This window comes from Protopterus annectens, chromosome 14.part0 (assembly GCF_019279795.1).
Source record: "Protopterus annectens isolate FY-2018-M chromosome 14.part0, PAN1.0, whole genome shotgun sequence".
Taxonomy (NCBI): domain Eukaryota; kingdom Metazoa; phylum Chordata; order Ceratodontiformes; family Protopteridae; genus Protopterus; species Protopterus annectens.
In genome coordinates this window covers 748,440,765-748,453,012 of record NC_056748.1, presented here as the reverse complement: position 1 = coordinate 748,453,012, position 12,248 = coordinate 748,440,765, and positions in this window count along the sequence as shown.

Sequence of the window (12,248 nt, the reverse complement as noted above, 5' to 3'; positions counted from 1 at the left end):
ACCTCACTCCACATAAAATGCAAGTAGTGGTCTACCATTCCCCTGGCCAATAACTTGCCCAAGAAAACAAAGGAAGCATTTTATTTCTGGTCTATCAACAATAATATATTTGAACTGCATTTATAAGTGCCAGTAATGTCTAATCTAATGACAGCAAGACACATGAGCTTTGCATTTTTGATATGCCAGAAAGTACAGGTGCTTTTTAATTTCATTTCCTGTCATGCTTTGACCACTGTATTTTCTCAGTATATAATCCTGTCATTATACGTCTACTGTATTTTAATTATCTGTAATTTTCTCCCTTCAGATAATGCCAACTGTCAACTTTTCCTCAATCTATGTACTTCTCTCTGTAATACTCACATAACTACTGGTCTGATTTTTTTTTTTATCAAAACACCTGATTTTTGTACTTTATATTCCTTTCTGCTTAACTAATATATGTACAACCAATTGCTATCTGTGTAAGATTTAGCTGTATTCGACTTGTATAAAATCTATACTAATGTACTTAATGTTATACTTGTATGTACTGGAGCTTTTCTCCCCGGGCCTCTACTGACAAAGGACCTCGGCTCAGTCAAACATTCCTGGTCAACAAATGTAAAATAAAATAAATAAAAATAAATAAATGTCATATACTATGTACTGCTGTGTCCAATAGGTCCAGGAAATTTCTAAAAAGTGTCTCCTATAATAAAAACTACCCAAGTGGCCAAAAATGTTATATACATAAATGCCTAACTTCTGATTAATAGCAAATAGATGGGTATAGTGAAAACTATAGTTAAATATGCATCTTGCTGAACTAAACGAGTGTAACAAAGTTAGTGACAGCACAGCATGCATTGTCCTTACATGTTTTCTGGCAACTTTCAAAAAAGGTCGCATTGTACACCCTGGAGTCTGCAATCACTATAGAAAATGCTTCTTCCCATAGACTGGAAACTGAGGCCAGATACACCGAATGTCTGGTGTTCTAAATGATGATCACTCACCTTTTAATATTTATGTTTGTTCACATAATTAATGATGCACATATGAACTCTATAATAAATATTCTTAAATGACATAACCCTGAAAATAAACTATATTTAGATTTTTTTTTCAAAACTTGAGAGGAGGTTCGAATTTTATATATATTTTTCTGCCTTGTAAATTATTTTGTTGGGGGAATGTGCACTTTAACTACAGACATATGAAAATATGCAAACGGTATTATTTCTACCTGTGTGAGAAAGTTGTGTAATCTTTTCATAAGTTATTTAGCATTTTTTTTGGTAGCGACTTAAGTCATGTCTCACAAACATTCAGGAAACAGTACTATCCTTTGTTGCAAAATCAACATTATGATATAGTTAAATGTCTGGCAAAGATACATATTACCCATTTCATCCATGTCTTTGCAATATGTGCCTTACTCTGATTTGGCAACAGCTAATTTGTATGCAATGTCAATGAGAGCAAGTCAACCGTAGGACAATCAAAGGGTTTACATCGTATTACTGCTGGGTCCCTGACCTGTAGGTCTAAGAAAGTGGGAGACATGATTTGAAAATGAAAGAAAAGACATGAGTATCGCTATAAAAGAAACTATATTTTCAGGCTATGTGCAGGCTTTGTTTCATTATATATGGGTAAAATTATGTTAATGGAATATTGCACATTTTGTAAGAGCAGTAGTTGTTACAGTATTTCATCTGTTCCCTAACAGTTTTTCACACAGATAACTGGAATAAATGTGAAGAGTCTGCCAAGGCCACAAGTAGTATCAACATGGATGAAGGATAAATATTTCAATATGAATAAAGATACACATATGAAAAGGAGCTGCTAATAAGGTTTCATTAAGTGGCATGGAATAGAAAACAATGTTGAAAAATCTTAAAAATAGTTCTTTAACCAGTAAACGTGGAACCTGCACAATACTACTTAGTGGTACTTCAAACACACACACACACACAAACACACACACACATTATCTGCACCTCTCATATAGATAGACATTAAAATCCAGAGCATTTCTGGTGCTGAAATTATAAATATTTATCATCAAACCCTATAGGAAGGAATATGAAATACAGTGTTTACCAACGACAATTAGCATACGCAATATGGGTGGCACGGTGGAAAAGCAATTAGTGTAGCAGTTTCACAACATCTTGTTTCTCCAGTTCATTTCCTGGATGGAAAGCATCCTACTCAGAGTCTGCATGTCTGTCTTGTGTCCATGAGGGTTACATTTAATTTGCTTGATGGCAGAGACAGTCTGCAAGCCTATCTAGTCTACTCTTTTAAATGCATCACACATTGTATCTTCACTCTATTTCTCCACCTACCGCATGCCTCCAGAATGCCTCTGTGGATTCTCCCCCCATCACCCATTCCAGCAGTCCATTCTACAATTCAACAGCCTTCTTTGTGAAAAAAATGCTTTTGCAAATCCAGATAGTAGTTAGGCTCTGCAATCTACTGTGTTTTTAAAATAACATTATTCAGTGTTAATGAAACTGATAGATAAGACAATCAAGTCACAGAAGAACAACTGAGTACAGACTTTGTTAACAAACAGGCACAACAATTGAGAAATGACAATATCTAAAATAGAACAGAAATTACATTATAAAGCTAATGCATTAGTGGTTAATAGGCAACATAACAAGAAAATGGTCCATAGTTCATTAAAAATATTTAAGTCACAAGTATTTTGGTAGGGATGGCACAGATTGTTACTGTAGCAACACAAGGACTTTGTTATGGTTTTTCCAATATTTAAATAATATGGCTGATACACTTTCCTCAGTTATTGTCAGGCCCAAAATCAGCTGAGATAATACTAATGGTCTAAAACAAATGATCCGTCATAGGGGGTAATGCCTTCCATAAAGGATATTCAGCTGCATTCGTTACCGCTAACCTTACTGATAATGACTCAGAACATTCTATAAATAGGTGAACGTGGGTGGGGTTGTCATCACCAAACCTCCAGCATTTAACGTGTCTTCCAAGTCCAGTTTTGAACTGGAGAGGTGCATAGTGTCAAAATGGATTTTTTAAAAATTAGCAAAGCAGTTTGTACACCTCTTCCTTCCCTTTTTTTCCCCTTTATGCTCAGAATGGCCCAATCTCATCTCTTTGACATGATCTTGGGAATTGATACCATGTACCCCTCCATCTATCTCTTCTGATCTCAGGTGAGAATAACTCTAGCTCTTCTCACCTATGATCACATCCTTTCCCCTTCATCCTATGGGTCTTTCTGGTGACCTTCCTATGAATTAATTCCAACAGCCTGATGTCCCTTTAGGTACGTGGTCTGCAGAAATGCATGCAGTGCTTAAGGTATGTCCTGACCAAAGTGCCATGTTGTAGAAGCATTCATTTTTTTATGTTCCTGAAATTTCTCTCCCTTGAGGATACACTCCAGTATTCTGTTTATTGCTGCCACTCTCCTCTCACTCTGATCCTGATCAGTTCAAGTATGATCAATACCCACAAATCTTTGTTCTGTCATCAGCAAAGAGGCCGATTCTGTTCTCTAGTCCTTCAAACATGTTTGAGACAAACCTGCTTAAGACTACTGGACATAGGACAGTTCCCTGTGGTATTCCAATAATCAATTTCCTAACTTCTCACTTTGTCTGTCTCAGCAAAACCCTTTGTACCATATGACTCAACCATGCATGCATCCATTTCTTAATCTTGGTCTAATACCCAAGCCTTCTAGTTCTTCTGCCAGCCTAGTATGCAGGCTAAATAAAATGCCTTAATGGAGCCCAGAAAGACTATGGCTACATGCAATCCCTTGCCATCTGCAGCCCCAGCTGTAGCACTAGATCAGGCTTTACTCTACGCTTATTCTGTCCATGAACCCATATTGGTTGCTGTCCTGGAAAGGTGTGTCATCTAAAAACTGTACCAGCCTCATTCTTGGGCTTCTATCCACAAATTTCCTTTCCACTGCTGCCTGTTAAGCTAACAAGATGTAGTAGTCTAATTTTTTTACTCCCACCTCCCCCACCTCTCATGTAGGGGTACAAAAATGTGCAGATATTCAGCCTTCTGACACTTTTGCACCGGCCAAGTGATTTACACAAATCCCCCTAGGGATGTCTGTAAGCACACTGGCTAGATTTCTAAGGACCCTGCGTGGTAACCTCTCTGGTCCCTGTGCTTTATCCTACCTAGGAACAGCAACTTCCCTCTCCATCCCTTCCCTCTCTCTCTGTGCTGGTGTTTATCTGCTGTTCGTCTCATTCTGCCTTGCCTCTTTCCCAGCATGGCACCATCTTCTTGCTTTCCTTTGTGAAAACTGAGGAAATGAATCCATTCAGTACCTATACTTTTTCCAATATTTTGTCACTCACTCCCATCTTGGCTCAACCTAGCCAGTTGCCTCTCCTCCTATTCTACTTCTTACTATATACCTAAAAAGTCTCTTACTACTTTTCCTGATCCCTTTTGCTGACTAACGTTCAGGTTTACTCTTTGCTGTCCTCACAACCTTTCTTGTCTTTTTGCTGGAGTCCTGTGTACTATGCCTTCCCTACCTCTTTCCTTCTACTTCTTGTAAGCCCTGTCTTTTGGTCTTATTGTTAGGCTTACACTCCCATATAGCCATATTGGCTTTCTTCTCTTTTTAGCTATCCTCATCTTCCTAATACTTTTATTCATAATTTGGAAGTCTCTGTCTCGGAGTCATTCATATAACTTGCCCATTCACTTGATTTGCTCCCAAACTGCTTTTTGACCACCTCCCTTAACACAGTATATAAATATATATATATATGGGTCTACTTCATTTGCCTGACAACTCAAATGACTGACACTCATTTGCCTGACAGCTCATTTGCTCGACAAAAAGTAATCAAGGCAAAAACCTGGGATTTTCCCCCCTCCCCACTGTTGTGCGACCGTGGAGTTGTTATATATAGTTGGGGTGTGGGGCACAGCCCCCACATCAGGTGTGGGGCGAAGCCCCACCTAGAAAGTTTGTCGAGCAAATGAGCTGTCAGGCAAATGAGTGTCAGTCATTTGAGTTGTCAGGCAAATGAAGTAGACCCATATATATATATATATATATATATATATATATATATATATATATATATATATGTGTGTGTGTATATATATATATATATATATATATATATATATATATATAGCCAACAGCACCCTAATTTAGACAACTAATGCAGCCTTTGCATTGCTTAGGACCACATCCAGAATTCTATTCTTTCTAGTACAGGATTGCACAAAATGGTTGATAGCTGTACAGTCCAACATGTCAATTAACACGTTCTCCCTCACTATCCTGGAATTCGGAATCTCCCACTCTGTTCCAGGAGGATTCATATTATCATCTTCGTCATAATCCACGCCTTTATTCTTCCCTCTCGTCTCTAATCCTCATATATACCCTATCAGTCCATCTGCTCTCTTTCCTTCCTCTACCTTAAGTGCCAGGACACTTGACCTAGCTACTGACCCTGACTGCACCCTTGCTCCAGTTACTGTGTTTACACTGCTCTGTCCTTGCATCTAATGTTCTCCTTTAAGGAGACTGCTATGACAACCACATCTTTCCTTTCCCTTCCAGTTCTGAACAGCTTACACCCAGGCACCTTCAAGTTTCACCCTCATTTGTCACTTGCTCATTTTTTTGTAAACCCAGTAATTGCCACCCTTTCCACCGGCATCACTGCTTTTAGTTCCCAATCTTCTTACTCCAAACTCCTTACATGTAGTTTAAGACTACCAATCCATGGTCTGAGTCACCTTTGTTTCCTACTTTGCAGTGTTCAACATCTGTTTTTACCTTTTCTATACTACCTTCTCTATACTACCAAAACACCTGTCCTTTTCTGCTTCTGACACTGACCCTCCCCTTCTATCTTAGTTTAAGCATATGATCATGGAGATGTTCCATTTTATCTTAACACTAAGCACCACTGCCCTTTCTGGGCTAAGATGGAACCTGTCAATTGCACATAACTGCCTTACCAGGTCCCCCACACAATCCTCCTCTCAGTCCTGAGCCTTTATCTACTATCCACTGCTTCAGCCAGTTAGAATCTCTGTGCGTCCATTTTTCCTTTCTATGCTGACTGCAGAAACAGTAACACTTCTAAGAATGCTACCCTTAACTCTTCCTCTTCTGGTGTCTCTCTGCCACCTCCCTGACCCTTTCTGCCATCCCGTCTAAGAGATCATTGGTGCCTAGATGCACCACAAAATATATCCATCCCCTCCCCTTTGATGATTACTTTGACTATTCTTCTGCCGTGTTTTACTAAGCCTCAAGATAGGTTTTGCACTAGGTATGACCCCTTTTTCTGAGGTTTTACACTGGGTATGGCCCCTTTTTCTGAGTTGCCAGAATCACCAAACACCAAGACACTTTTGTTCAACCACCCTGGCTCTCCTCTTCACTGTTCACTGCCCCATAGCACTACTCCACATATTTGTTAAGTATTTGATTTCCACTTCTAGCTATTTCAATCTTCTGGGCTGACTGACCGTTTCCCTGTGGTGTATATATAAGCTCTTCCACATTGCTTCTGGACACTTTCTACAAGACATCCATACTACTGCAGATCTTTTGCCCTATGCCTATCCCATGTTGTTGCCTACCCAACCTAACCACTTGTTTATTGCTCTGCTTAGGGCTGACCACTGGATGAACACCTCTGCCATCCCCCTCCCTCTTCTTCACTTATCACAGCCTTTTACAGCTGTCTTTTCAACCTGGTTTCCTTCTATTTGTCCTCCATTTCATGACAATATCTTCCATTTTCTCCCTCTGATTTATCTTTTCCACCCCATTTGCCTGTACTCCTCTGAACAACACTGTCCATGATATCTTATTCTCTTTCTTTCGCCCCTCTAACCTTTCCCATCCCATCCAGTCTGTGAACGTAGTTTTATCTCCTTCTCCATTCAAATCCCACTATCTTTTCATGTCTGACTAGCCCACTAACATCTTTAGGTTCCATAGTCTACTATGAAACTCCTCCATTCTCCTATAGACTCTACATCCTTTGCCATCCCATAGATCCCTGAGCCAAACAGCTGCTTCATATCTTAGACACCTCACAGATCTCTACCCCCATTATTGTTCATGTCCCATTCTTGGATCCATAACTTCTGTCCTTATTTTTTTTCTGCAGATACCCTTTATCCTTGAACTGGTAAGCAAATTCAACAGAAGTGAAAAACTGAAGGAATGTTAAGCTAATTAATGGAGAACTATGCCTACTAGCTTCTTCTGAGTGTAGAATTTCACAAGTCCTTCACAAGCAATCAGCTCTCAACTAGCACTAATTGACTATGAGAGCTACTTACAAATGTGCTGATCTTTCAGAATCAAACAGTTCGCAACCCGATTTAAAATCTTTGCAAGCAACTGAAAGCCTTAAATAGTAAGTGTTGCTTTTCTGTCTTTATTTACAAATTATATCAGATGAACTGTGAGATAACTGTAAATCAAATCAAATCTGCTAACATAAATGACTATACTGTAAAATACTCAAATATGAATTGGAAACTAGGGCATAATGGACTACACTGTGAAATAATCTAAAATATGAACTCGAAACAAAGGCTTTAAGATAATGCTGTACACTAAAAAACAAACAAACAAAACAAAGTTTACCTGAATAAGAATTTGAATAAAAGGACATATAAAATACTCCAATGATAATACAGTGCCTATTTCCTCAGTTATTTAGACTTCTTTGCAACCGAGGCACTAATCACACAAATCCTCTCATCTTTTCCCACATTATTCCTCTTCTGTTTCCAGCTGGTAAATTTAGTTACTATGCAGGAATTGTGCATCCACAACTGCAAATAGATGCACAGCAAACCAACAGTCTTAAACACAAACCTACCAACAGATTCCTAACAATCAACTCAGAACATAAGAAACATAATACAATCAATAACTAAACAACTAAATGCACTAAGCATACCTACCTCATTTGATGAGGTCAACTCAAAGGTTGGTCCCTTCTCTGTTTCTGGTGTTCAAGGTCCACCTTAGGTAAACTGGAAATTCTTTAAATTACCCACAGTTGGGTATGCAGTGTGTGTGTGTGTGTGTGTGTGTGTGTGTGTGTGTGTGTGTGTGTGTGTGTGTGTGTGTGTGTGTGTGTGTGTGTGTGTGTGTGTGTGTGTGTGTCCCGTGACACTGGTGAATGTTGCACCTATTGAGTGTTGGATAAGCTGTGACTCCCACATGACCCTGAACTAGATAATTGGAGAATTAATTATTTTCTAAAGGTTATACTTACATCAAGTCAGGAAGTTTATTCTGCCTATTTCTACCTCAATGGTCAAATCCATTACTGAACTTAAGTTGCAATTTTTGTTTAACCTGTGAACAAGCCACTCAAAAGAAGTTGAAAAGGCATGGTGACTCTAACTAGAAAGACCAGAATGTTATAAGGCTTGCACTATTCCAGAAGGTATTAAAAACTGTGACTATATTTTTATTCAGTTTTTTTATCCAGTACTAAGAGGCAACCACTAGACACCTGAACAAAGCTTTTTGAAAGTAGAATATATCACAGGGGAGTTAATATTAATCTGGGGAACCTGTTACTAAAAATAAATATTAAAGACAGAAAAAATGTGTCAAATACATTACATAATACCATTCAATATTATGAAATAAGCTTCCCTTAGAATAAGCACCCATTCCTTCATTTACTTCCAGAAAAAAGAACCTTCATACCTGTATGGAAAGTACTTAAACGGGGTTACAGCAATCAAGTTTCATGAAGAACAAGGTCATAAAGCTTAACAGTTAAACCTGCAAGCAAATACAGCTACTGACCTGACAATATTCATTCCAAATGTGTCCTTCAGTGAGTTGGACGAAAGTGTTTTTTGATTACCTGAATAAGTAAACACCGTTAATTAAAGAGACTTTTACTAATAAACAGCCTTGCTATTTTACAGCTTAGGTTCCTCTTTTCTCTGAGTCTTGCATGAAGTTTTTACATAAAGAAGAAAGTGAGGAAAGGCCGCAACTACCTACGTGGGGGAGAGTGGGGTCAGGTGGATTGCCAAAGCACTTGGTTGCATAGCTTTCAATCTTATATATCCATAGTTAAGAGTCACTGCCTCTCATAATGTGGAAGAAATAGGCTAAAACACCTAACAGCTTGCTAACAACTTCATCTAAGAAGGCCACAGGATGGTTAAAATGTGATGGTTTAAAATTAGAAAAAGTTATTTTAAGGAATTAATATTATTCAGTACTATTTAACATGGAAATCAGTTAAAAATTCCTAACACTGAATGTGTGACAAACTCCTTCAATGTGAAACTTTCAGGAACAAGGATTTTTAAGACCCAAAATTAGGAATATTCTTCATAATGAGGTACAATTGAGAGGTTGGTGTTACTCTAACAAGACTTTACCTCTGTATTTTTTGAAAAGATGCAGTTTCATTTACAAACATGTATTTTAAACTTTTTCATTGCTGATAATATAGTTGCGCAAACTGAGCTGGCCATAAAAGTAGAACGATTGAAAGACCAGTGCTGCGGTAGCCTTAGTTATATGGATAATATCCTGCCAAGGATATAAAAGCCAGCCAGCTTCCAAAGCTTCAGGGCACCTTCCATGCACCTAAATTGTCAAGCAGCTCGGGCCGAGGTAACTATAAGGCAAGTTTGGGCATAAAGCCCTTCAGAGCTTTCCTGCTTGTGGGGAAAGGGAGGCTGATCCTTGAAAGGAGAATGCTAGTAGTAACAAAAATAAATGGCCACATGCTGGCATAAAAAACACAGATAAAACAAGAGGGATGGAGGAAGGGAGAGAGTACATGCCTACTACAGCAGTGATTATTCGAATATCTACTGTTGTGGTAAATATAACCAACGCAACTGTACTAAGTTCTTCATATTGATCACTGCTGTGGTAGCCTTAGCTACATGGGTATATTACCATAGCTAAGTGTATTTGGGTGGAGGAAGAAGAGGGGTCCAGGAACCCCTGGAAAATGGTCCTAGCAAAGCCCGACCTAGACCCACAGATGGAATCAAGCTTATAATACTTTGTAAAAGTATGTGCAGAGGACCAAGTATTAGCCTCTAGAATCTAAACCCTTTCCAAAAAGCCAAAGATGAAGCCTAGGCCCTGGTAGTGTGGGCCTAGAATCTGCCTCGAATAGATTTGTCATGGTGAGTCTAACAAAACGTTGTAGCCATAGACAACCATTTGGGAATGGTCTGTTTTGACACTGGTTGCCCCTTCTTACCTTCACAAGAAATGAACACTTGATCTACAGATCTGAAAGATTTAGTCCTGTCAAGAAAGTATCTACATTGCCTGTGGACATCCAGTGTATAGAGTGTTCCTTTTCCCTTGATGTTTAGGTTCAGGAAAGAAAACAGCAAGATGGTAGTTTGGCTTAAATTAAAGTTGGATACTATGATAAACCTGAATATTACTTTGGGCATAATAAAAGGATAAGTTCACAAAAAAAAACTTTCCTGTGGAAAATGAGATATGGTTGACTCACCATAATAGTTTGCAACCTAGATACCCTTCTTGCAGAGGTCAGACCAATCAATAAAACAGTTTTCCATGTTAAGAACTTTAAGTCAGCTAGATTAGCTGCTTCAAATGGAGTGAAAAGTTAGCTTCTCCAACACAAAATTAAGATCCAAAACAGGAGCCACTGGTTTAGTTGCAGGCCCCTAATGCAAAACCCCATAATAATGCATGATGGTCCTAGTTGAATATCTACTGGGTCATATTCTAGTCCATAGAATTTTACTTCTCAGGCAATGGTCTTGCATGTTGTCTTCATTATCATCCATGTGTAGGGGGCTGTCTTTTCTTACAGCCTCTGGATGATGCAATAGAAACAAGTAGTGCACATAACAGCATTAAGTGACATGAAATCACCATATGAATATGTAGTGCAACAGTGAGATGCAATAGTACCCTCCATGTTGCTACTCATAATTACACAATACAATCACAGTACTCAGGAAAGTCATACATAGATGTCTTAAGAGATCAATGCACAATAGGGTAAGCAGCTTTCATACTGAGGAAATCCTGCTACTTGTTGACAGTGAACAGTTATGAGAGTCAGTTTGTACATGGGTTAGGCACCAGAGCATCTCATGAAGGAATGATTCATGACTAAAAAGTGATTATTAAGATATCATAAGTAAACTTTGCAATGATGTCCCACAGCCATAATGCAATGACCCACTTACAATAAATGTGTTGTGGAGGAATGAACACTCAAGGTAATAAGAGAGAACTGAGAGGAAGGCACCACATAAGCACTGCACAAAGACAGCATGATAAAACGCAGGGCATGCACGTACCAAAAAGATTGGTGGAATTAAATTTAATATGTCAAAAATTTAAATTCTTGTAATTAATTTTGGAAGACAAGAAATTATAGAAACAATATGGAAAGAAAAAATAGAGGAAATGAAACACGTGTGTTTTGGAAATCCTTTAGGCTTTCTTTAAAAAAGGTTAATTTAATTAATTCCATTCTGTTACCCAAAATTATTTACTTAGCAGCTGTTTTCAGTGTCCCTTTAGAGTTAGAGAAAGAAATATATGATATAAAATATTATATTTTCTTTGATGTGGGGAATGAGATTGAACCCAGTCAAAAGAGGGGTTCTATATGTGAGAATAGAAAAAAGAAAATTGGGAAGGATTAATCCTATAGTGTATATGGCCTCATTAAACTTATATAGAGGAATGAAATGTTTAAAGGATAATGAAGTTTCTCTCAATGAAAATATTAATTTTGAAGTATCAAGCAGAATGATGTGTTGTGCTTTCTTACTGCATTAAAGCTGCGTTAAGCCCATTTACTGTTTCCTGTCTTCTGGAGTTCCACTGAGGTGTGGATAACTGTTTTCTGAAAAACCCAGTACTGGGATCTGAGACAAAGGGTGTTGATGCTAGAACCAAAGAAATTTCAGATACCACTGTATCTTTCTTATGTGAAGTCTTTCCAAAGGTATAATGAGAATCACAGATGCCATGAGAACCAAATGGTGAGATATTCCCCTGCAGTGACCAAAGTCTGAGTGAAAAACGTTCAAAATATATTCAAATATTTTTTTTTTCCTTGAGGAAGAAAATCTCTTTGAACTAAGTGTCTAGTTGACACCACGGGAACACAACTGTATGTCAGGGAGTCAAGAAAGACTTTTGAATGTTCCCTTGGAATCCCAGCTTGTGCAAGAGA